Source organism: Zootoca vivipara, chromosome 9, assembly GCF_963506605.1.
Source record: "Zootoca vivipara chromosome 9, rZooViv1.1, whole genome shotgun sequence".
In the NCBI taxonomy this organism is placed as follows: domain Eukaryota; kingdom Metazoa; phylum Chordata; class Lepidosauria; order Squamata; family Lacertidae; genus Zootoca; species Zootoca vivipara.
In genome coordinates, this window is record NC_083284.1 from 61,654,996 (window position 1) to 61,665,571 (window position 10,576).

Consider the following 10,576-nt stretch of genomic DNA (forward strand, 5'->3'; position numbering starts at 1 on the left):
AAGATGGGAGAATACATTTCGGATGAAGAGATAATCTTATTAGGCGATTTTAATGGGGTAATGCAACCAGAGCTAGATAGAAGTAAGAAAAAGGAAGGTAAAAAAGATAGAGGGAAATTGCCAGAGAATTTCTCAAATTTGATTAAGAATTACGAATTAGAAGATATTTGGAGGAGGGACAACCCGGTAGAAAGGAAATTTACTTATTTCTCCAATGCCAACAACTCAGCATCAAGAATCGACATGATTTGGCTAACACCTGGGCTAATTCAGAAAGCAAGTAAAAGTGCAATAATGATTAAGTCAATTACGGATCATAATCCAATTATGACAAAAATCAAGGAAAATAATATTAAATATAACAGGTGGAGAATGGATGAGAGAGTCTTGAATGACGAGGTATTTGTAAAGAAAGTGAAAGAATTGTTGAAAGAATTTTACCAAAATAATATATCAGAAGAGGTAGATATGACAACAGTATGGGATGCGGGCAAAGCCTTTGTTAGGGGTTTGTATATTCAACAAAAGAACAGAATAAAAAGAGAAAGAGAAAGGAATTTGGAAGAAATAAAGAAGGAAATTGGTAAGAATGAGAAAGAATTAGTGTCTAACCCAAATAATGAGGAAGTGAGGATGAGAATTCAAATTTTACAGAAGGAGCTCTCTGTATTAATAGGCCAAGAGATAGAAAACAAAATAAAGTGGGCAAAACAAAGAAATTTTGAATGGGGAGATAAGGCAGGGAAGTTGTTAGGATGGAAATTAAGAAAAATCCAAAAGGAAAGAACGATTAGCGGGATTATGGACAGGGGAGTAAAATTAACAAAATCAGAGGATATCCAAAAATGTCTTATTGAATATTATAAAAAATTATATGATAAAGGTAGGATAGATGAAGGAAAATTAAATAGCTATTTTGAGAGTAGAGGAAGAGAAATAATTACGGAAGAAGAAAGAGAAGCACTTAACAACCCCGTGACGTTGCAGGAAATTTATGAGGCTATTACAAAATCCAAATTAGGTAAGTCCCCTGGGACAGATGGCATATCAAGCTTGCATTACAAAATTTTTAAAGAAGAAATAGGAGGGGTTTACCAAAAATTGGTGAACGGAATCCTAGAAGGTGGATTGGTGCCAAAGACGTGGCAGGAGGCATATGTGACCTTGATCCCGAAAGATGATGAGGAATTCAGACAACCTGGAAATTTTAGGCCAATTTCCCTCCTTAATGTAGATTACAAAATCTTTGCTGATATTCTGGCCAGTAGATTGAAAAGGGTTTTGATTAGGATTATAGATAAGAATCAACAGGGATTTTTACCAGGAAGGGCGATGTCCAGAAACATAAGAATTCTTTTGGACCTAATAGAATATCTAGATTGGTCCCCGGGAAAAAGGGCAGGGTTTGTCTTCCTTGATATCGAAAAAGCTTTCGATTCACTATCTTGGAGTTTTATGAGAAGAGCGTTAGACACATACGGCATAAGGGGGAAATTTTACGAGGGAATCAATTCGATATATAAAAGCCAATTTGCAAAATTAATTCTAAATGGGGAAGTGTTAGAAGAATTCGAGATAGGAAGAGGAACAAGGCAGGGGTGTCCCCTTTCCCCATTGCTGTTTGTTTTATCAATTGAGTTCTTGCTAATAGATATCAAGGAAGACAAGGAAATCAAAGGAATTAAAGTAAAAGGGAAGGAATATAAGATCAGTGCCTTTGCCGACGATATGTTGGTAATGATAGAAGACCCGGAAGAATCGGTTAAAGAGCTGAGAGAAATCCTAAAAAATTTTGAGGAAATATCGGGGCTTAGAATTAATGGGAAAAAAACTAAAGTGATGGTTAAAAATATAAAAGGAAATGAATTGGAAGAATTGTAAAAAGTTATAGGGTGGGAGATTGTGAAAAAGTTCAAATATTTGGGAATTATAATTAGCGTAAATAATATAAATTTATTTGAAAACAATTATGGGAGAGTCTGGAAGGAGGTCAAAAAAGATATTGAGAGATGGAGAGAACTGAAACTTTCTTTTTCAGGGAGAATTGCCGCAATTAAAATGGCAATACTCCCAAGGATGCTATTTTTATTTCAGATGCTCCCCATAATAGGTAAAAAAGAAATCTTTAATAATTGGAGAAAGGAATTAAGTAAATTTATCTGGATGGGGAAAAAAGCGAGGATTCAGTTTAAATTACTTACGGACACCAAAGAAAGGGGAGGCTGGGGGGTCCCGGACCTCAGATTATATCATGCATCGGCCTGCCTCTGTTGGCTTAGGGAGTGGTTTACATTAGAAGATGAAGAAATTTTGACAGTGGAAGGATTTAGAAACACGACTGGATGGCACACTTACCTGGTTCAGGGAGAGGAGAGCAAATTTAAAAAATTTTCGGACCATGTGTTAAAGAAAACCCTTTTCAAAAACTGGCTGGAATTCAGAGATTTGATAGAACCTAAAACCCCGTGGTGGGCTTCCCCACTAGAAATGACAACATTGGGAGGTAAAAATAAGAAGGGGAATTGGCTAACTTACCAAGATTTAATAGAAAAAAACGGAGACCAAATAAATCTAAAGACTTATGATCAGTTAAAATCGAATTGTGCTAGCTGGCTACAGTATATGCAAATTCAAAGTCTATTTAAGGAACATAAAGCCAAAGGATTTGCCAAAGAAAAATCCAAATTACAGGAATTAATAATTGATAATAAGGTGAAGTCAATTTCTAAGGTTTATAAATATCTCTTGGAATGGGAATTAAAAGATGAGGGGACAAAGTGTGTAATGATTAAGTGGGCACAAGACTTAGGCAAACCAATTTATACAACCCAGTGGGATCAATTATTGAGAAGAACATTGAAATTTACAGCCTGTGAAGGAATTAAAGAAAATATGCTGAAAATGCTATATCGATGGCATCTTACTCCGATGAAGATAGCTAAAATATATAAAACTGCTGATGGAAATTGTTGGAAATGTGGTGGTGAATTAGGAGACTATATGCATTGTTGGTGGGGTTGCATCAAAATTAAAAAATTTTGGGGAGAGGTTTATGAGGAATTAAAAAAGATAGTCAAAGTCACCTTTAAGAAAAAACCGGAATATTTTTTGTTAAGTTTTCTCCCGGAAAATCTTCCTAAGGATAGAAGAGATATCTTTCTTTATGGGTGTGCGGCAGCACGTTTATTGATAGGTCAGAAGTGGAAAAAAGAAGAGATTCCTGGAATAATAGATTGGCAGATAAGATTAATCGAATTTATGAATTTGGACAAAATGACTGCCGCAATAAGAAATACATCGAAGCAAAAATTGATTAAAAAATGGGAATATGTAGAGGAATATTTTAGAAAAAAGAATGTTAAAACGGAACTAAGGGTCTGTCTTAGCTAGAGGAGAACAGGGATTTGTTTTAAGGAAGTTAAAAGATAAGAAGAAATTAATATGTATATGATATTTGTAGTGAAATGACAACGCAAGAATAAGGAGAACACGAGAATTAAGCAGTACGTTAAGAGTTGGGAAGTGATTTTTACATGTATGGATTTGTTGTGCAGATATTTTTCTTTTTATGTATTTGTATTTCTTTTAATGGAAGAATCAATAAAGATTGCTTTTAAAAATCAAAAAAAAAAAAAATAGAAGGTGATTGGGCCGGATCCGGCCCCCGCGCCTTAGTTTGCCTACCCATGATATAGATGTTAATAAAAAGCATGGGGGAGAGTATGGAACCCTGAGGCACCCCACAAATGAGAGCCCAGGGGTCCGAACACTCATCCCCCCCCCACTTTCTGGACACAGCCCAGGAGGAAGGAGCAGAACCACTGTATAACAGCACCCCCAGCACCCAGCCCCTCTAGATGGTCCAGAAGGATGTCATGGTTGATGGTATCAAAGGCTGCTGAGGGCATTTTTTCTGCAAGTGTCAGAGGGATCCACTTAGGTCCTTCATGATATTTATTATTTGCCCTCTAATTGTTACATAAAACTGTGTAATAACTCATTTGCAGGTTTTGAATGAATGTGAAGTATCATCACAATGTAGCAGCTCAAATTCCACTTTCCATCAACTTCAGATGTGACAATAGCTCTGTCTACAAACCACATTAAATCATAGTTAATATTTAACTATGGTTAAACTTAAACAAGCAGCATGTGCATGCTGCTGAAACACCTCTGTTTCACTCCTCTCCCACACATGGCCACGCTGTGCTGATACTTTTGAGCAGCATCCAGAAGCACTAACTATGGTTAATCTGACATGTAAACCAGGTTTGTAGGTGTTCAGTAAAATAATGACTGGATGAAGAGAAACCACCTGAAACTTAGGCCATACAAGACTGCTTTTTGGCAGATGATATAATGGACTATGAAGATTATGTATTTTGGTTGGATTTGTACTGGCCCAGGCCCAATTCCCTTACCCGTCATGGCTTTTAGATTTTAAGTCTATTTAAGTTTATTTCAACAACCTCAGATATGCAGATGACACAACCTTGATGGCAGAAAACGAGGAGGAATTAAAGAACCTTTTAATGAGGGTGAAAGAGGAGAGCGCAAAATATGGTCTGAAGCTCAACATCAAAAAAACCAAGATCATGGCCACTGGTCCCATCACCTCCTGGCAAATAGAAGGGGAAGAAATGGAGGCAGTGAGATATTTTACTTTCTTGGGCTCCTTGATCACTGCAGATGGTGACAGCAGTCACGAAATTAAAAGACGCCTGCTTCTTGGGAGAAAAGCAATGACAAACCTAGACAGCATCTTAAAAAGCAGAGACATCACCTTGCCGACAAAGGTCCGTATAGTTCAGGGGGTCCCCAAACTACGGCCCCCGGGCCGGATGCGGCCCAATCGGCCTCCCAATCCGGCCCGCGACGCCCCCCGCCGCCCGCTCTTACGGCACGCGGCGACGATCTTAAACATCGGCAAAAAATCGCCGAAAATCCTTTGTGCGCATGCGTATGGGCCTCTCCCGACCCAGAAGAGGTCATTTCCGATGCACTTCCGGGTCGGGGGAGGCCCATACGCATGCGCACAAGCGATTTTCGACGATTTTTTCCCGCCCGTGCGCATATGCGCACGGGCGCGCACTCCCCCGCCCTCCGGCCCGCTGCGCGCGCACTCCCCTACCCTCCGGCACTGCCCCGCTGCGCAGTAAGTCTGAGGACCCCTGGTATAGTTAAAGCTATGGTTTTCCCAGTAGTGATGTATGGAAGTGAGAGCTGGACCATAAAGCAGGCTGATCGCCGAAGAATTGATGCTTTTGAATTATGGTGCTGGAGGAGACTCTTGAGAGTCCCATGGACTGCTAGAAGATCAAACCTATCCATTCTTAAGGAAATCAGCCCTGAGTGCTCCCTGGAAGGACAGATCGTGAAGCTGAGGCTCCAATACTTTGGCCACCTCATGAGAAGAGAAGAATCCTTGGAAAAGACCCTGATGTTGGGAAAGATTGAGGGCACTAGGAGAAGGGGACGACAGAGGACAAGATGGTTGGACAGTGTTCTTGAAGCTACGAACATGAGTTTGACAAAACTGCGGGAGGCAGTGCAAGACAGGAGTGCCTGGCGTGCTATGGTCCATGGGGTCACGAAGAGTCGGACACGACTAAACGACTAAACAACAACAACAAGTTTATTTCTAAAGTTTACAATTACAGTGGTACCTTGGAAGTTGAACGGAATCCATTCCGGAATTCTGTTCAACTTCCAAAACTTTCAGAAACCAAGGCGTGGCTTCCGATTGGCTGCAGAAAGCTCCTGCAGCCAATTGGAAGCTGTGGAAGTTATGTCAGATGTTCAGATTCCAAATAATGTTCACAAACAAGAACACTCACTTCCAGGTGTGCGGTGTTTGGGAGTCAAAACGTTAAGACTCACAAAGCATTTGGGATCCAAGTTACGACTGTAGACTACTGGCTTGAAATCAGAAGACCATGGTAAAGGGTTGTTATATGCATTGGATGGGTTGTTATATGTACTCTTTCATTTAAACCTTATTAACAATGTACTAACATCTTATAATAATGATGATAATAACAACAATATTATTATTAATACCCCGCCCATCTGGCCAGGTTTCCCCAGCCATTCTGACAGACATTAAAAAATCCCTGATACAGGTCTACTTCAGATGTCTTCTAAAAGTTGGATAGTTGTTTATTTCCTTGACATCTGATGGGAGTGCATTCCACAGGGCGGGTGCCACTACTGAGAAGGCCCTTTGCCTGGTTCCCTGTAACCTCACAATGAGGGAACCGCCAGAAGCTGGACCTCAGCATCCGGGCTGAACAATGGGGGACGCGGGGAGACACTCCTTCACGTATACTGGGCCGAGGCCGTTTAGGGCTTTAATGACTCAAAAATTCTTTAAAATAATTGGTCTAAACAAGGCTTCATTTCTCCCTCTCCTCGATGGACTTAATTTAACAGAAGGCGAAGAAAATTATATTAAGGCAACTATGTATCTGTATCAGATGACATTAGAGCAAAACAAATTGTAGTTTTTATCTCCAGTAGTTTCTTCCCCCTCTCCACATACTCTGCATCCAAAAACAACAAAAGCAGGACAATATAAGTGTCTCTGCAGTTTTCCAACACTTGGTGCTCTCTAACCATCTATGGAGATTCCGAAGTTTTTCTACATAAACCTATGTAAGTTACAATAGTAGTGAAGTATTGCAATCTAGTAGCATACTTGTGGAAAGGGAAATCCACCACAGTGCAAACCAGGTTGTGCTTACTGTAGTGCTTATTGTCTGGATACTTTGTTTCAGATGTGTTTGTTTACAAATACAGAAGTAACAAATAACATGGATTATTCTTATGTCATTTGCCACTGCCTGTAGTACAAAATGCTCAGCATTAAATAGTGTATTATTGGGTAATAACTCTTCCTGATTCAACAGTTCATCTGCAGCGTCTCACAGACAAATTAACTTTCTTCAACTTCTGAGGGCCATGTGTCACTTCCTTCTGAACTTTTGATCAGAGAGCCCTGGCAGTCCCAGCAAACTGAGCAAAGCAAAGGGGGCAGGAGAAGGGCCTAAGCTCTCCAACACAAACATATGAAGCTTGCAAAATACATGGAGAGGAAAAGAAAATGTGCTACTTATATGACCTGAAAACAATGGGCATAAGTACAATAAGTATGCATCTGGAATGTGTAATTTGTATTCCCAAGATGAGGGCGCTTTACAATAGATCCTAGAAAAAACAAAAATCAGCAGTCTCAAGAAAACACTTGCTTTTCTAGCCAAACCTCAACTGCTTTGATCTATGTTTATCTAACTATGTACCATGTATTATTTGAAGATCACATAAGCACGCCCAACAGAACTTCTGACACAAATATAAATTGCTTGCTATTCCTATTTGTGTACAAGTTGTATTAAGATCAAGAAACTAGCCCCCACTGTCCACTACACAGCCATGTCACAACCATGAGATCAGGGATTAGTTAATTCCAATTCAAAACAAGCTTCTCAAGCCCATATTTGGAAATCTTCAAACATCCCTAAAGGTGCCTTACATTTCATTTAACTGTCATGAGGCTTGCTAGCACAACAGAATGTTTCTTTCCAGGAACCCACCAAGAAATCAGCAATGCTCCACCATGGCAGATGCTGGAGCCAGTTTTCATTTTATATGGGCAAAGGGTAGCTTGGGTTTCAGAGGGAAAATTCTCCCTGCACTACTTGGGGGTACCGGGGACTGAACCAAAGGGATCTTGTGCAGGCAAAGGCAGATGCTCACACTCAGCACCCTTCCTTTCAGCAACAGTGATCTGCCTGCCACCCCCTTGGGCTTCACACCCACTACCAAGCCCAAGTCTAATTCCCACAGCTATCATGTAGTGGGGTTGTCATATATGATGTAACGGTGGTGCTGTTTGTAAGGTGGAAAAAGCGGCCAGCTGAAAGAATGGTTTAACGGCAAGTGAAGGATGTCAACTGGACTCTAAATAAGAAACAATGCAGCTATGCAAGGAAATGATAATGATCATATGCTTGCAACCAGACCGGGAAACCTGGTTTTAAGAAATTGCATTAAATTAATTAAATTGGTTTGATTTGTAATAATTCGGAAAAATAATTTCAAAAACTTGGAAAAAAGTACGTACTGTAGTACAATGCTATAAGTCAGACACCTTCAGAATACTGCAGTCGGCAGCAGTCCAGGCGGAAATCCGCAAAAAAACTGACTGCACATCAGCCCATGTTGGCAGTGCCGCTTCCCCACCCCACGAAAATAGCTGAAAAGCGGCATTTATTTATTTTTAGCAATTTTTCAAAAAACAAAACAAAACCACCCCACCTCAACAGCTTTGGGCAAAATGAAAGAAAGCTCAACAACTTTGCCCCACCCCAAGCTTTTCTGTCCTGATTGTCGCTGTGTGAACTATGGCAACCCTATCACATAGCCTCCTTTGAGGCACCAAAGGGGAGCGGCTAGGCTCAGGTGTTGAACTCTTCCACAGGGGCAAACGGAGAGCCGAAGAACGATTACACCAGGCATCCCCAAACTTCGGCCCTCCAGATGTTTTGGACTACAATTCCCATCTTCCCCGACCACTGGTCCTGTTAGCTAGGGATCATGGGAGTTGTAGGCCAGTTTGGGGATGCCTGGGTTACACCCACATCCTTAGGCACAAACCAACCCCTCAATCGAGCATCGCCTGAGCTCTACAAGTGCAGCTTTCTCCCAACTGAAGTGCAGAGTGTTTGAGGACCAGGACATTCACAGGGAAACCAAAATGCTTGCGCACAAAGCTATTGTACTACCAACCTTACTGTACGCTTGTGAAACGTGGACCACGTGGACCACTTTTAAATGCCATCTCCAGCTCCTCAAAAGAGTCCATCAACAGTGTCTCCAAAAAATTCTACATATCACTTGGGAAGACAGGCAAACTAATGCCAGCCTACTGGAAGAAGCAAAGTTCAGCAGTGTGGAAACAATGATTCTTCAACATCAACTGCGTTGGACTGGTCATGTTGTGCGGATGCCTGATGATCGTCTTCCAAAGCAACTACTGTACTCTATTCCGAACTTAAAAATGGGGAAAAGCACGCTTGGCAAACCCTGACCGTGATCAACTCCTGCCCATAAACCTATGTCCCCACTGTGGAAGGACGTGTGGATCCAGAATTGGCCTCCACGGTCACTTACGGACTCGCTGTTAAGACCGTGTTCGTGGAAGACAATCGGCTACGAGTAATCGCCAAAGAAGATACTCAGGTTTAGAGGTTTTTTCTTGCGCGCGTTTATCTCTCTGTCTGTCTCTCTCTCTGCGTCTTGAAGGAAGCAGGGCTGGAAGCGCCCCGCCGAGCGACAGTTACGAGAAAGTTGGCTGCGTGGGTGCCTCCCTCGCGGGAGGGAGAGGGAGGAAGAAAGAAAAAGAAAGAAAGAAAGGCGCTCCCTCCCGGACAGGCAGGCGACTCCCGAAGCCTCACTGCTCCGCGGCGGTCGACCCCCTCCCCCGGCCCGGCCTCCCCGCTCTGCTAGCAGCAGCGCTTTCTCCTCCGCGAAACGCCTGACGACCCCGGTACCTGCGCTGGGAAGAAAGAGCGGGAGATCGAGAATCCGCAGTCCCCTTCTTCCTCGGTTTCCGCGGGTGGGAGGGGAGAACCGCCGCTCAGAACGCGGGCGCGCGAGCGCACACCACACGCACGCGCGCACACACCCCTCGGCTATAAACAAAAGCGCCTCACAGCAGCGACAGCCTGAGGGAAAGAAGCCACTGCTCGCGCGCGCCCGCCCGGCCTCGTTTCCAGAGGGTCTCCCTGCGGCGGCTCCGTTTCCGTTGGGACCGGGAAGCCGCCGCCGCCGCCACAGAACCACTCGCGAATGGCGCTCAAACCACAACCCCCATCTCTCTCTCGGCTCCTCAGGTTTCCATACCTGCTTGGTGGTGGCGACGCTCCTCTTCCTCCTCCTTGCTCCGAGGCGCTTTCTCCTCGCCCCGGTTGGCGGAGGTTTCAGAAGCAGCCCGGACGTTTTCGCCGCCCCCGCCGCCCCGAAGCAGCTCTACTTCATCCTGTCGGCGACCATCACCGCCCTCCCGTCACGGCGACGCCCGGCCCGCCTGCTCCGTCCTCCGCGCGGCCGCATTGAAAAGGATTCCGCCCGACAGGGGCCGCTCAGAACGGCTCCAATCGCCGCCGCCTTTATTATCCCGACTCTTCTCTCTCTCGATAACTCGCAAAGCCCAGCTCCTTCTTCTCCCCGCCCTAACGCCACCCTCATTGGCACGTTCCTCTCAAACAGGAACAGGCATCCCGGCGGCTCGTTGGCTGGACGAAGCGTCGCTCTCCCGTGCCCGCCTCCCGCCTTCATCCTCAGTGGCTACCTCGGCGGTAAGGCCCCGGCTCCGAGCCTATGCGCCAAGGCGGGCGATCTGTCCTGCCAATCGGCACGCCGAGGTGGTAAAAGCTCCGCTCTCCCCACACGCTTATTGGTGTGAAGAAGTCGCTTCCTCTCTCTGGGAGTGGTCAAGGTGGACATCAATCTTGGGTCTGTCCTCGGGAGCCCCGAGAGGGCTAAGGAAGACTGTCCAGCTGTTCAACGTTGATGC

At 43.9% G+C, this 10,576-nt stretch overlaps 1 protein-coding gene across 4 annotated transcripts in view; it reads right to left on the reverse strand.

The window, feature by feature from the left end:
- FRYL (FRY like transcription coactivator) overlaps positions 1-10,207 on the reverse strand; it is a 165,607-nt gene extending 155,400 nt beyond the window's left edge. Inside the window, exon 1 of one of the 4 annotated variants that reach the window (XM_060278893.1) lies at positions 9,904-10,207. The gene's annotated coding sequence lies outside the window, so the exon portion shown is untranslated. The other 3 variants (XM_060278896.1, XM_060278895.1, XM_060278894.1) reach the window with 3 other exon arrangements.
- Positions 10,208-10,576: the final 369 nt, after the last annotated feature.